Source organism: Chelonia mydas, chromosome 3 (genome assembly GCF_015237465.2).
Source record: "Chelonia mydas isolate rCheMyd1 chromosome 3, rCheMyd1.pri.v2, whole genome shotgun sequence".
NCBI classification, from domain to species: Eukaryota; Metazoa; Chordata; order Testudines; family Cheloniidae; genus Chelonia; species Chelonia mydas.
Window position 1 is genome coordinate 122,147,214 of NC_057851.1, and position 13,626 is coordinate 122,160,839.

A 13,626-nucleotide genomic window follows, 5' to 3' on the forward strand; every position below is an offset into this window, starting at 1 on the left:
AATCTTGGCTGAGTTGTGAGGCACTAAGGCAATATAAACAATAGGAAGATTAAGGTTTACAAAAAAGAATTTTAATATAAAATAAAGCTATATAAACTCAATATCTAATTTAAAAAATAAATAGAATATAACAGCAACTGACCATGGCAAGTTAATCAAGAGACTATGGTAGGTTAATCTTGCGTGCATTTAAGCGTACTTGTGCTGTGCTGATATTAGCAATAAGGATGACTCATTGAATACCTGGATGTGGTTTAGATTAAATATTTTGAGCTCCCAATCAGATACAATTAGTAAAAAGGAAAAGTCTGTGGCTGAGGCAAAAGAGACAACTATTATTTTCATCTGCAGAGACAATTACTGCAGGGCAGAAGCAAGCGTAATGATTTTTTTATGGATCAGATGAATGAAGAATAAGAGAAAAAATAATTACAGACGTGAATAGGGTTCAGGCTAATCAAGACTGAAACCGAAGATCACCTAGTAACGGATTTTAATAGAATTTCACAACACCAAGCTGGGTTCCACGTTTCAGATTAACATCCCTTGATCCTAAAGATGTATTTTATTCTTGATCACAGTTTTACTGATTTTCTAATAAAGTTGTTTAGGTTTATTGTTCCTTCTCCTTGTACCACATTATTTATTCATCTCTCAACTGCAGCACCCACCCACTGGGTTGTGAGTCTATTTTAGTCAATAATGCATGAGACCTCACTGCGGTTCTGTTGTCACATGTACGTGTGTTGGGCGCATTGATAAATGGGAGGTCAAAAGCTGAGTGCCTCCAACACCCAAGTACTGAATATATTACAGTGCAATGACACATTCTTCTGTACAACTGTGCTTTTAAAATTGTTGGTTTATAGACACTGGTCCAAACCAAAATTTCAGGTATGAAAAACCTTGAATGTTGGAAAAATGTGGGTCTCTAGCTATTTTAATGTTTTATTTAAGACAGGACCCATATAAGCATGATTTTGTAATCCTCAGCCATTCACATTGCTTCCTCAATTCAAGCCATTTTGCAGTAAAATCCAACCACACCAAGGCCCAAATTCCATACCATGTGCAAAGATGGCCTATCATATAGTCATGCAGTGCAAAGCTAGGCAGGGGCATACATTTCTCATGTTGCACATGCAATACAGCACAAGTAGCCAGTCATGTACCCAGTGTAGGAATGCTTGGGGTAGAGACTGCTACACCCTTCCTGCATAAAATATTTACTATTTCAATCGAACGGATATACTACAAGGAATGCTTCCTGAAGTCTAGCTATGCCAAATGCAGGCAACCTCCCAAAACATTCACGTAAGCCATGCACCAGCCCTGAGGCACAACATCCCCAAGTGACAGGGTAGAGAGGTAGAAGTGGGCAGAAGCAGAAGTGGTTTGTTACCCACCATGGGTAACAGTATAAATCAGCTGTAAAGCTCTCGTGCCATCATAGACAAAGAAAGGCCACTCAGCTATGCCCACAGACCAACCATACCCCGACACTGCTTGGTATTTGACAGTAGTGCTGCACTGACATTTTTTTACATCACATTATAAAAAGCTTTGGTTTTAAGTTATTTTAGACATTAGTTTGAGAGCAGTCGAATGTAGCCGCAGAGGTGATATCTGTGATGTGTGTTCATGTGCATCACATCTGTGTGGCTATAGCCACGAACAATGGCAGGACTCCCTCACCCCATTGGGTATTTCTCCTGACACCTTGTTAGGGTGTTGTGGTTTTAGGTGAGCGCCAGGATCCTGTTGTGCTGGTGAGAACACGGAGGGAGGTGCTGTATCAGGACAGTGCTATATGAGGAATGGGATATTATAATAGGATGGTGGCACTAAGTGGTGGTGGTGGTGGGGATACTGTTTGCGAGTGAAGAGGCAATTGAAATGGGTCTGAGGAGCAACGTGTATAAGGGATTTCAGCATCACAGTCATCTGCCCCCTGACCACAGTTCTTACTAGTCAGTATTTCTGGGGACTGCGGATCTGTAATCCTTTTTAGTCTTCATAAGAAAACGTCTGTTCTGAAAACGGATTTCAGGCTTTGGCAGGCAACACTGGACATAACCCGGTTACATGTTGTGTGATTATCTCCGTGCCACATTTAACAGTCCCCACTGGGCCTATCTGGCTCAGCTAATTGTATCTAATTCACCAAGGTGGTGGTTACACATTTTGGGACTTCATCAGCCTGTCATGATGGTATGCTATCTGCCTCCCACATGGAGACAGAAGCTATAGCATGCCCATGTGATATTGAGGAGAGTGTTATGTCTCCATATAGCAGGCACCACAGCTTCTCTGATGTCTTGGCCTGATGACCCCTTTTTACATATCCTTCTAACCTCCCATTCCCTATCCAGGGGCAACTAAAAAGACTCTTGTGGCACACAGATACTTCAGTGGTTACAGTGTGACCAATAGGTGGGTGATATGCTCTCTCTGCCCCTGTGCATTACATATTTCCTGGCATGGGTGCCCTTAGGACAGCAATTATGTGGGCCCACTTCTGGCATCCTGATGTCATAGCATCTGTCATTTAGTCCATTGCTCAGATGCCTTCTCACGTTCTATGGCAAAGCAGATCCATCTCTATTCTCCTCCTCCTGTATCACCTCTCTGTTGCTTCAGTGCCTCTGGGCTGTGCATGCTTTTAAATTTATGTTTCCTTCTATGGATTAACATTCTTCAGGGTGGAGACAGCTGATGGTTTGCTATTCCATTTTGAATATCTGTAAGGCCCTATCACCATAGTATTTATATGCCATACAAGGCTATGGGCAGCATAAATCAAGAGACACTCCCTCTCTCCTCCAGCCCCCACCCTAGGCAGATTTTCTGGTTGTGGGGGAAGATCAGGTTTTCTCTCTCTCTCATCCTGGCATTTGCCATATGCTCAAGCTCTTCCTACTCCATTTTTGATGTAGGTGGGGGCTAGTGTTGATGTGGAAAGGCCCTCCTGAAGAGGGTCAAGCTTTGACTTAGTTTGAGCTCCTCTAACAAAATCTTCCCCAGGTGAGGCCCTATGTATGAAAATGCTCTGCCCACTGCATTCTACAATTTTGTGCTTGTGTCCAGGACTGGCCTCAAAACTTTTAGTGCCTGCATCGTAGCATGTAGGGAGCCAGCATAAATCGGTGACATTTATTGATTGTCTGTGAGTCAACTCTGGCTCAGTCATTCCAGATTGCTGGGTCCTGGTCACTCCGGGATTATTCTCCAGATCCTATAGGGAGAGATTAGTAGGGTCTGAATATGTGGCTGGATGCGAGGGATGAAGATGCCTGGCCCAGTGAACCAAAAAAGCACTGATGTGTGTATTTGGAACAATTGTGGATACCTCCTATTGTCTACGTCATTACATGGGGGTGCGTAACTTTGTACTTTCCTTTGCTAGATCAGCTGGCATAGGAGACAACTTGCATCATCCTAAATTCAGTCAAACTTATTTATGAGGAGGACCTATTCATATGGATTGCATTACTCTGTTATCCCAGAAGGCTTAGCTTCCCGTGCTGTGGTTCACTTCAGTGTTGTCCCCTCATTTGGCTATATAGAAGGGTCTGCTGCTGAACAAACACTTACTCCAGGCTTTTGAGAGGGCTATGCTGTCTAGGCTGCACAATTCCTACCCCTCTTTTGGTACTGGCAGGGGATTGTTCAGCTGTCCAAACCCTATCTCCAGCGCCTAACAGCCCCTTTTGGGATTTGTATCTTCTACAGAGGTTTAAGTGCAGTGTGTACAGGAAGCAGGAATGTATAGTGTTTTGGCAGGTGATATGCATACTAACAGATGTTGTTTACTTATCTGCATAAACAGTTTGTTCACTGGAAATGGTGCCCAGTTGCTGAACTCTTAGTGACAGGAAAGCTTTTGTCCTGTATATCCAGTATTGGATTTAGGCCAAAATGTGTGTTTTGCCTCTCAACTTTAAGCTACATACCAGAGATGGAGAGAGTACAACCTAGAGCTGGGCTTCCCAAACTACAGTAGGCAATCTTGGTGTTCCGTCAGTTCACTTCACAACAAGTTTTTAACATGGTGCCATGTGAACCAAGAAAGTGTGGAAACTGCTGGCCCAAAGGAATAGGTATAGGGCTGAGATTCAGGAAGTCCTGAATGCTAATCCTGGCTGTGCCACTGACTCACTTGTCCAATCTAGGATAAATAAATTATCTATAAATGACTTCTATGAGCCTTAGGGGATGTGAAACAGAAGTGACAAAACTGTCATATCCTACAACAATGGAGAACGTGTATGCCAGCTTGCAATAAAAGTGATCCACATTTGAATGAGTCCATTTAATATGATAGGGTTGGGACGGGAGGAGAAACTTTTTTTTTTTTAAAAGTGGATTTTTAGCTAGACAGTTGGTGTAGTTTTCCTAGCCACAAGGGACTGAAGTGAAAGAGAAGAGAAAGAAGATTAATACAAAGTGTATTGCACTGGTAAAAAGAAGTTCCAACTCTAGAGATGATCAGTTGCGTTTTTTCCCTCCTAAGAAAATTAAACCAAAAATACCCATCCCTTCTTGCTGAGTGATTTGCTGACATCAAATCCGGTCAAGAGTTAAAGAAGAAAAAATATTAATTTTCAACAGATGTGCCTTAGGCTAAAGGCATGCCATAGCTAGCGAAGTCACATCGCTAACTCTGGACTCTGTCAAATCAGAAGGGCCTTGCTTAATGTAGAAGCCACAGAACGTCTCCCAATTCAGCAGGAAGTTGGGCTAACTCAATGGGAACCTTTAATTAAGCAAATTGGGGCGTAGATGATCTGCAACGATAGATATTATAGAGGTGATACGGTAATTTTCCCATTAAAATACTGATTAAAATTGGTAGGTAATTTAGCACAAAAATGAGGAAACTTTCCTAAGTGCTCCTGATTAGATCTCTGGAGTAATATCCTGGCTCCACTGAGGTCAAGGGGGTTTTGCCATTGACTTCAGTCGGGCAAAGATGTCCTCTGGATTCTTAGATTAGTTTGGCCAAATGCTACCCTTAAAACGGTGCTGTTCTTGTCCCTATGCAGTTTATCAGCCTTGAAGACTATGGACATTTGGGGGGGGGGGCGGGGTCTCCATCTCTCTAATTTGGAGGAGTTGATGTTTGTACTGTAGGTCACTGGAAAGGTCATTTAAATTTTTTTTGGCAGTAAGGTTTTGAATTTTGCCAATCAAATTGGAGCTAGAAGGTATTAATTATTTTCATTAGCAAGTACATAAGCAAACAAATGCAATATAATTTAGTAGATCTGTAAAAACTGTATTAATTTAGAAAGAAAAAAGTAATATTAACATATATGGAAGGTTAATAAAATTAAATAGTATTTGTTCTAAACTGTAACTTGTCATTGTTTGTTTGATGGATAGCTTTGCAAGAGAAAAAGTGTGAGTAAGGGGAAAGGGGGATGAGAGGGAAGGTCATTGATACTATAGTTTCTGCTCATAGTGGGAGCTATAATTACAGTAGAACCTCAGAGTTAGGAAAACCTCGGGAATGGAGGTTGTTCATAACTCAAATGTTCGTAACTCTGAACAAAACGTCATGGCTGTTCTTTCAAAAGTTTACAACTGAACATTGATTTAATACAACTTTGAAACTTTACTATGCAGCAGAAAAATGATGTGTTTCCTTTTTTTATAAGTATTTTAAGTTTAATACAATTTTATATTGTATTTGTTTTTTTTCCCTTGGTCTCTGCTGCTGCCTGATTGCGTACTTCTGGTCCAAATGATGTGTGTGGTTGATTGGTCAGTTCGTAACGCTGATGTTTTACTGTAATGCAGTGTTCCAAACAACAACATTTAACTCCTCCTTAGTTGCTCAGACCTTTGTCAAACCAGTTCTTCTTGGGCTGACACTTTCCCCATGCTTGGCCCTAGCCTGAAAGTGAATTTATTTGAAAGGTATGAACAAAACCAGCTGAACTATTTTTGAGTTACACAATCATGGAAAAAAGCCATAGTTTGCTCATATGTTCCAAACCACAATTTTATTTTCTGTTTGTGTTACTCAGAAAAAAAGGATGAAGCTACAAACATCAAGCTTACTTGTTCAGTAGTCCTTATTGTGGGAGAAAAATCACATTTGAAGAAACTTGGTTCAGTAGTTAAGTTACAGGGCTCAATTTTACTTTGCTTGCTTCTGCCAACTTAAAACAGGGTGGCAAGGTGGCCACAAGCTCACATGCACGGTGGGTAGCCACTAGCTGGGCATTGCTGTCTTCAAACTGAGTGGTGCCAGCCAGAGAGGTGGTGTGCACCAGGAAGCTGGGGTATGTGCACGTTTGCTCTGTCCCTGCAGCAATCTATACTGCAAGGGCTCTTAAGGAACCCTGGAATCTCCAAGGGAAGGAAATAAGCCCTGCCCTCCCACAAGGGATGAAACCCATCTAGCGCACAGCAAGCATCACGATGTGCGCCTGCCTGTGCCAGCTGGGGTAAGTGTGGCACTTGGCCATTTAACATGGGTTTTCTCATGACTGCTAGAATTTTCCACTTACTCGTCTCCTCCAATGCCTCAGTTAAAGAAGTTAAAAATGTATGTTGAGATAGAGTCAAGAAGGGGGTGCTTGTTATGGGCATCTCAGTATTCCTGGGTTAAGGAGTTCTGAACTGAGTTAAGGATTCTCCCCACCACTAAAATCCATGCCAGGATCTCACGTTTGAGAGATCTGAGAGAGAATGTTCAAGCCTATACATTTTGTGTTAGTGCTAAGCAGCAAGCATTTCAGACTGCTGGTGACAAGGGATTCAATGAAAAAAGAGTAAGTAAGTGACCTGAGTCTGTCTTTAAGGGAGTTGTCAAGGCACCTAAAATTGCGGGCTCCTGATTTAACAGTCAGATACTTAAATATGTGATACTTGGACCACAAAAACATAATTTAATTTTTCTGGGGAGCAACTCTGGTGGTGGCTTCATGGCCGAAATACCAGGGATTCAAGTGGGGATGTCCAGAACTAAAAGCACGAGCAACTACAGTTTATCCTAAAGAGACAAGTCTTCTGTAGCAGGAGGTTGTAACAACTTATCTCCTCTGTAAATTGGCAGAGAGGGGGACTTATAACACAAACTCACCAGGGCGTTAACACTTATGTCACGGGCACTGTTATGTCACAGTGGAAAACATTTTCTGTGAATATTTGTTCAAATTCAAAACTTAAACAATCATAACCTTCGTGTGTCCATTTTCCATTGATATCTGAAAAGCTGAGCCTTGAAGGGATCCTTGAAAATAGCTTCCCAAAGCACATTCCACATTGTATATTTAACTATAAAGTTCACAATTCACACTGGGTAAAATTTTCAGAAGCACCTATGTGATTTAGGAACCTATCTCCCATTTTCAAAAGGGATCTTGGGCCACATTTTTAAAGGTAAAGGAGTACTTGTGGCACCTTAGAGACTAACCAATTTATTTGAGCATGAGCTTTCGTGAGCTACAGCTCACTTCATCGAATGCATACTGTGCATCCGATGAAGTGAGCTGTAGCTCACGAAAGCTCATGCTCAAATAAATTGGTTAGTCTCTAAGGTGCCACAAGTACTCCTTTTCTTTTTGCGAATACAGACTAACACGGCTGTTACTCTGAAACCATTTTTAAAGGTATTTAGGCACTCCGTATGAATTTCAAGAGTGCCTTGGTACCTAACTTCCATTACCTTATGGAACTAAAAAATGCTCACAAGAAGCTGTTTTTGAGCTAATTGTATAAGAAAACGTCTGAACATATGATTCATTATGAGTTTCACAATCTACTCACAAACATTCTGTGAAAAGAGACAAAATTGAACAGATAAATAATTTGTTACAAATTATTTGCTGATCTCTACCCTTATTAAAATTGGATAAGAAATGTCTCTACTCAGCAAGCAGAGAGAGTACAACTTAACTAAGAAACTCAATTCTTACCATGTTGTATTGAGATTATTAAGGAAGGGTAACATAAAGGAAATGACCAAAACAATGATGGGAGCTAGAAGACATGCTAATGTAGGTGATTGGGGGGTAAGGGTAAATCAACATTTGTTAAATGAAGGAAACTAATAGTCAGATTCTGCCATCCATTATTTCCTCCACACCCCTAGATCTCAATGCAGTTGCACAGACGTTACAAAGAGGAGAACTGACTCAAACTTAGGGACATATGTTTCAATTTCAAGTTTCTAAGAGCGTATTATGAAGTACGCAGTGTAGTTGTAGCCCTGTTAGTCCCAGAATATCAGAGAGAAGGTGGGTGAGGTGCTATCTTTTATTGGACCAGCTTTTCTGTTGGTTAGAGAGACAAGCTTATGAGCCACACAGGACTCTTCTTCATATCTGGGTACACCTCTGAGTGGCTCGGAAGCTTGTCTCTCTCACTAACAGAGAAGCTGGTCCAATAAAAGGGCTTGTCTATACTTATAGCTAGATTGGCACTGCTGTGATCGATGCAGTGGTGTCAATTTAGCAGGTCTGGTGAAGACCTGCTATGTCGATGGCAGAGCACTCTCCCATAGACTCCTGTACTCCAGCTCCCCAAGAAGAATGAGGTAAGTCAGCGGGAGAGCATCTCCTGTTGACAGTGCCGTGTGGACACTGCTGTAAATCAACCTAAGGTACGTTGACTTCAGCTACATAACCTTCAGTTAACTCACCCACCTTGTCTCTTTAGTATTACAGAGTGGCAGGCAATACAGAATAGTGGACACAGAAGTAAAGCTATTTAAGGAATTTTCTTCAATTTTTTTTTTAAGTGCAGTCTATTGCATTTGAAGGAAACAATTTAGAGAACTAGATTCTAATCTCAGATATGCATGCATGTCATGGAAGATAAACTAGATGCACAGCAGCTGATTCTACAAAATACAAAGCAATATAGGCTTCCTAACCAAGATCAGAATCTGGCTCTATTGGTTGTGCTTTGAAAGAAAATATGCATTACTCTTACTCTACTATCTTGTAGATAGAGAATCACACTAAAGATACGCAGGGCCGGCTCTAGGCATTAGCAAAACAAGCAGGTGCTTGGGGCAGTACAGTTCTAGGGGCGGCATGGTTGGCGCCGACCATGCTGCCCCTAGACATGTGCCCTCGCCGCCCCAGCTCACGTCCGCCTGCTTCCCTGAATGCACTGCCGCTGCTCCGCTTCTCCCCCTGCCCCCTCCCAGGCTTGCTGCCCGCGAAACAGCTGTTTCGTGCAGCAAGGGAGGGAGGAGAAGCCAAGCGGCAGCGTGCTTGGGGACGCGGTGGGGGTGGAGTGGAGGTGAGCTGGGGAGGGGAGCGGTTCCTCTACCCCGCTGTTACTTCCTGTGCTCTCCCTCCCCACCCTCGCTCACCTCCATTCTGCCTCTCCCTTGCCTGAGCGGGAGGGGGGAGAAGTGGAGTGGCGGCATGTTCAGGGGAGCAGGCGGAGTGGAGGTGAGCTAGGGCAGGGGGGAGCTGCAGGAAACAATGGGGGGGGGGAAATGCGGCAGGCCTGGGGGAGGAGGCAGGGCCGGGGATTTGGGGAAGGGGTTAGGAAGGGGCGGAGTTGGGGCGGGGGCGGGTGGGCATGAAAAAAAAAGTGGGGGCGGCCAAAATTTTTTTTGCTTGGGGCGGCAAAAATCCTAGAGCTGGCCCTGAAGATACGTCTTCACTGAAAAATAAAAAGAAATGAATTCTTAATCTTTAATTCGGGTTAGCAAACCAAAGTGGCTAATTTAGGTTAAAAATAGCAATAAAGACGAGGCAATTCTGATATTTTATCTTGCATTGGCACAGCAGCTTGAGTTCTCCTTTAGACTTGAATTTGAGCTCCTATTTAAGTTAAAACCAGAGTTGCCTTATCTTTGTATTACCTTATCATCATAGGGACCTGTTAGAATATGCAGAACCCCCCTCCCCCCAAGCTATACTATTGTCACCTGAATAACGAAGCATAATGGCAATGGCTTGTGCAGAATGCCATTGAACATTTCCTAGAGGACTGGCTACTTTTCTGGGAGAAAGACTTTCCACCCCCCCAAATGTGGAATCTTTAGAGATTTGAAAAGAGAAATAAAAAGTGAGCTTTGGTACTTAAGCTTAGAGCTGTGGCTGCACAGAAACAACCAGATAGAGAGAATCAAGACATTCTTTCTTAAAGGGCACTCAGAAAAATCAATAATGTCTCAGGCTGTACTTTAAGAACTCAAGTTCAGGTAAAGGCAATTTTTTCCCTCTAAATATTGTTCTTACATAAACCAACACATTCCACTTTTAGGAAATCTTTTTAATTTATTTATTTTTTAAGTCAGCTATCCATAGACAAATGATATCCTTGAGTGCTTGGACTTACTTTATGGGTTGGAAGAAAAGATGTCTTGAAAATAACTCAAAACATCTGATTATATTTTTCACTTATAGCATATATCACCACCTTTTTATGAGGCTCTCAAAGCACTTTACAAACATTAATTAATCTTACATTATCACTACGAGGCAGCTATCCTTGTTTTATAAACAGGGAAACCGAGGCACTGACAGATTTAGTGGCGTGTCCAAAGCCACACAATAGATCAGTGTCAAGATCAGGAAGAGAGTCCAGGTTTTCTCCTTTCCAGCTCTAATCACTGGACAAAACACCATCATTTTGCAAAGTTCTTGATCAGAAATGTTATTGAAAACGAAAGTAAGCTTATTACGAAAGTAATTTAAATCCATAAAAAAATTAAAGGATAAAATATCACATTTGCAATAAAAAGAAAAAAATCCCTATGCAGAGACATCATTTTAAATGTCTACACACACAAACAGGTCAATCTACTGCCTCCTCACATGCAATATACCTAAAGTTCCTCAGGGGGCCAAATTGTGTGCTGACATTCACCACATGCAATATCAATGAGTGCAGTTGTTGTTGGATATCTAGGAGCACGCTAATAAAAAGACTGATGAAGAACAGAGAAATCTGCCAGTCATCAGGAGGGGAGGAAACCTCAGGATAACAAAATTGTACACATGGATATTCATGAAATGTTCTTTCTATTCTACACTAACAAACAATCATAGATCATTCAGCCTGTCTCCCGCACAAATAAAAGCTCTAACTTCTCAGTACAGCCTCAGCAGACCCATACTTTCTTGGTTATATAAATGTTGTTTATTTAGAATTATTTGCCTTATTTGACATGATTTGCTGTCAAACGATGCATGCAATATTGGATTCTGGTCACAAATTCTCCTGTAACCTATCCTTATTTAATATTACATTTTCCTTTAGTTGCCTAGGATGTATGATATATTATTACTGCAAGCCATACCAGAACTTAACTGCATTAACTGCCACTGACAGGCAATGATTACCCACATTATAGGAATCACAAAATTTTAAAACCAGAAACAAACAAATAAACCAGGTATTAGGGCTACAGGGGCCCCAGATAAATGGGGATCAGTAGTCGCTCTGAAAATTGTTATGATCATGACGGGAGGAGTTAGCTGACAATTTATACAGTATTTAAATAATGAAAAACTTACAATAGTTACACAGTAGGATGGCCTCTTTTCCCTCACCAAGATGGGTGTTCTCCCTTTTAACATTTAGTACTAACTCATAGAAATTAGGCATGGAAAAAACCTACACGTATTACATTATTTACTCCAAAGACAATCAGTCAATCGACACAGAGCCTAAACTTCCCCTCAGCACTGCTCTTGTGCCACCATTTCTCCTTTGAGCCTCTAGTTCCCTTTATTGCTATGGTTATGTTGAGGTGTTCACCAGCAGGCTGCTCACCTACCATGGAAGGTCAGCACCCACATCTCTCCTATCCATAGCCCAAATGTTTCTGAATTAAATGATGGTCTGCCTTGTGTTTGCTACTGTGATGTCACTAAGTCAACATGAACAACAATGCATCTAATGAAGTGAGCTGTAGCTCACGAAAGCTTATGCTCAGATAAATTTGTTAGCCTCTAAGGTGCCAAAAGTACTCCTTTTCTTTTTGCGGATACAGACTAACACGGCTGCTACTCTGAAACAAATAAATTGTTTCTTTCCTCTCCCGTCTGAGATGGAGATGAACCAGCCATCCAGGATCTGGTGGATCTCTCAAGGTGGCAAGTTTCATACATCCAACTTGGGGTCATCAATTGTCATTTATTTTCTTTGTTCTTAAAAAGATGCTCAGGCCAGGTGAGTGGTACAGACACAGTGGTGCAAAATGCTTGGCTCACTTCACTTTGCCATAAAGTGTGAAAATGGCAATGTTTTGGCTTTTACAGCAAATATTTTCTGCAGTATTTCACAGAAGTGAAATATGCAGTTTTTATGGTTGAAAACTGTTAAGAGCCCCCCTTGGGTTGTCCATAAACATCTAAAGAGACCTGTGGTGAAATCCTCACCCCTGCTCTGTCCCGTTTACACAAGGTAGGAGGGCCAGAGTGACATAAAGGGGCTCAAGAAGTCCCAATTCTGGCCAAAGGAAGATTGCCTCAGTGCAGGCACTGTGGTGGATGGCCATAGGCTGCTTTCCGAGGACCCATTTGCAAACCCCTGCATAGAGGACAGGCTGGGGGCAGGGCTAGGACTGAAATTCTAGGCAGTGCTGCAACACATAGGATAGTCCTCGGAGGCTGACTTTAAACAGGCTCCTAGGGCTGCCTAAAGTGTGACAAACCTTTCCAGTTCCCATAGCAACCCAGAACTAGGACACACAAATGTGGCTTAAAGTCAACTTAGCCCCACCTCCTCCTGTGCTAGGAGGCTTGTGCTGTGCCTTGGTGCAGCACAGATTCTCACCCTCGTACACATCGGTTGTTAGGGTCAAGACTGAAAGTGTTTAAATAATATCAAGTGGGAACTGGGAATGAATCTTTGGGAGGAATGGACAATGTCACACACTCTCTCACAATGGAGATTGTGCCTAGTGGGATTCTGAACTGCCCCATCAATTGAGTTTTATTCAGGATAGGGACAGGGACTGGTAACATTACTGTAGGTTCAGTAGACTGGTCAAAATGCCGAATTTCCATCCTAGGAGAAATTATAACATTTCTAATACTTTTTGTTCTAATTGGACCAAAGAGTTGAAAATTTCTACACAATAACATTTCTGAAAAAAGAGCTGGGTCAGTTGAAACATTGTTTTGAAAAAAAATTATTTCTATTTTGACATTTTTATTTTAAAATTAGAGAGTTTAGTAATTTTTAAATCACCACCATTAATATGTTGTAATGCACAGGGCTGGATTTAGGGGCAGGCAACCCAGGCAACTTGCCTGGGGTGCCAGGCTTGGGGGGTACTGGGCTTGGGGTGCTGTTTACCAGGCAAGGATCCTTGTGCTGGATCTAAGAGCTTTCTTCATGCCTTGTGGCTGCCACTCCCTCAACTTGGTTGGGTCAGATACAGCATCATCTTCTTTAGATTCAGTATCTCTCTTCAGAGTACTGCAAGAGATATATGTCCTGTTTTCAGCATCAACTATCAGGTGGAAGATCTTCCTGGACAATGTTACAAATCTGACTATGAAGCAGCTAAGTGACACTCGCTGGAAGAGCCACATTGACAGCATAAGGCCAGTGAGGTACTAAGTGACTGAGTTTTATGATGCCTGATGGAACTGGTGCAGTTGAGTAAAGCCTAGGCCAGAATCCGACACAAGGTGC

At 42.0% G+C, this 13,626-nt stretch overlaps 1 protein-coding gene across 4 annotated transcripts in view; it reads right to left on the minus strand.

Annotated features, from left to right (window-relative positions):
* RPS6KA2 (ribosomal protein S6 kinase A2) overlaps window positions 1-13,626 on the minus strand; it is a 468,026-nt gene that overhangs the window by 121,756 nt on the left and 332,644 nt on the right. The gene's annotated exons all lie outside the window — the stretch shown is intronic.